Consider the following 2,737-nt stretch of genomic DNA (forward strand, 5'->3'; position numbering starts at 1 on the left):
ACTTCCAGTGTAGAGCACAATTTTTCAGTTATACATGAACATACATATATTCATTGTCATTTTTTTTCTCTATGAGCTACCACAAGATCTTGTATATATTTCCCTGTGCTACACAGTATAATCTTGTTCATCTATTCTGCATATGCCTGTCAGTATCTACAAATTTCGAACTCCTGGACAGACTGGGAGTTCAAACCTTCTAAAGGCTCTCCAAAACCTCCCACGATCTATGTACCAGCCCTCCCTTTGCCCCAGAGACCTTGGAAAACAAGAAGTTAAATGACTTGCCTAAAGTCAGAAGGCTTATAGTCAGGAAGATGAGTAGAACCCAACTCAACGCAATAAGGTGAGAATGGTAAGTTTCAGGCTTTTCAGTCACACTGACGATTTATTCAATTTAATTCACAGTGGAGAAAAGGCGGGAGAGAACTGCTTTCTGTACCAAAATCACAGTTGGTCAAAGGCAGTGATTAGCTCTTCTAATTGTAGAATCTTCCCAGGATCTTTCTTAAATGAATGAACCATTCCTCCTCAAAATTACCAAATGTGTAACGCAACGGCTGACCTTCGGAGTGCATGCTGAATTCTGGGTCAGGGGCGCCATCCTTTAACATCCTCACCATCAGGGCTCTACCACTATTCACTGTGCTGTAGCCAGCAAGGCATTAAGAAAATCTTCTGATGGTACGTACACATACATGAACAGGAAGTGCTTAACAATGATATGATAATGAATGATAGAAGTATTAGCTCAATAGTATCTTATATTCCTCAAACTCCCAACACCGTTTTTGTTAACGTCTACTGTTCTGCTGAAAACGTTCCCTTCTCCTCATCCTCCCTTCTACGTCTGCACATATGTGACATGAACTCTGTTAACCTGAACTCCCTCCTTAAGAAAACAAACATTAGTCACACACTTTGCACTGGGCCTGGTTCAGAATGTTATTTATTAACCCTATGGTGGATGCTGAATATGAGAGTTTCTTAATTAACACTGGGTAGCACGGAGGTCCCCTTTCCGGGGGCAGCAGATCCTATTTGTACCTTGGAGGAGGAAAGTGCAAATTGAGTAGGTACGGTCGTAAGGCAAACATCCTCTATCCTTTCCCATTATTCCAACCCTGCTCCTCAGGCTGCTTGATTCTAGACAAGCAGATTGAGTTGATATTCATTGTGCAATATTTTTATAAGTGCCTTTCACCAACATGTTACCTGGTAGTGGCAAGAGACAGATGGGAATAGACCCACATAATAAATATTGTCTTATACATTCACGTGTTAATAACCCCAAGAAATGTCAAAGATGACACTGTTTTCAACCACTCAGTTTTTTAAAATGTATCTGAAAAGCTCCCTTCTCTGAGTTAAAAGTCTGTTGAATGCATTGTGTCATATCACACTAGAGAGCTATGTTTACAAAACACTCACTTATTCTCTCATTTCATAAATGGGTCCAAAAGGGGATCAAATAATTTGCTCAAAGGCACAGAACAAAGAAGTTTGGCACCAAGTCCCATGATTCCAGCACTCAGTGTAGAGACACACAGGGCCATCTGTGACATTCCGATGAACAATGCCTCCGTGGTGAGAGAGGGAAGCAGAGATGCCTGGAGTTCCTTGCTCTAACTTCCTTGATTGGAAGTAGTGTCAGATTCGCTTCCCATTTTCCACAGTGACAAATACTGCTTTTGAAGCAGTTCTTAAAAGGTTATATTATGGGACGCTGTCTGGGAAACAAACATTCTCCAGGTTTTCGTCATCCCTAACAACCACTTTGCACTCAAGAGGGTAGTTTGTTTTTCATTTCACTTAAAGGATTTGATCAGAAATTGGAAAATAGAATATCTTCAATGGAGAGTTCCTTTCATCTTTTGAAATGTAAGATGGAAAACAAAATCCATGAAAACCTTTCAATAACACGGGTTTAGTGCCTGGGGAGGTTATTTAAAGGCAGGGCACAGTGTTCCCAGTGAATGAGACTCGTCACAGAGAGAGAGGCGCCCAAGAAACAAACTTCAGAGCCTGATGACTCATCTCATGGTCCTTTAAGGATACAGAGTGAGAACTGGAAGGCTACGGACTAAGAGCTGAAGGACTTGATGCTTGGAACCAAATCTGCCTCACTCGCTGTGGGACTTCAAGTACGTCACTTAACCTCTCTAAGCCGCAGTGTATATTAAATGAGACTATTAAAGCTAAATGATCGTATAAGTTTCTCTTCAGTTTTAAAGTTTGAAAAGTTTACTCTTTTACTTCGAAAAAGTGTTTATCCTGAACTCCATCTCATTGCTCAGCCACAACCCACACACACCGATCACTCTGACCTCAGAAGGCGGACTGGTTTTCCAGTTTATTCAAAAGTGGGAGGTGATACTAATTTTCCGCGTACTGTTCTAAGTGCTTGATGTGGTTGAAGTTGTTCAATCTTTCAACAACCCTATAAGAGAGGATTTTATTATTATCATCCCATTTTACAGATAAGGACACGGAGACACAGAGTCCACAATCCCAAACTCTGCTGCCTTTTCTCATAGGATTATGGAAAACACATTTTCCCCGGTGCTCATAGGATAAAGTACAATTCCTAACAAAGCCGGCAGAGTCCTTCAGGGGTTGAATCCATGCTTAACAGCCTCATTGCTGATCACGTCTCTTCTCAATACTCTGCTGCATCTGTATCGAACTCATGGCAGCTCTTCCAGAATGCAGCGCTGAGGTGATGGGGAGCGCTTGC

The sequence above is a fragment of the Camelus ferus genome, chromosome 10 (assembly GCF_009834535.1).
Source record: "Camelus ferus isolate YT-003-E chromosome 10, BCGSAC_Cfer_1.0, whole genome shotgun sequence".
Lineage (NCBI taxonomy): Eukaryota > Metazoa > Chordata > Mammalia > Artiodactyla > Camelidae > Camelus > Camelus ferus.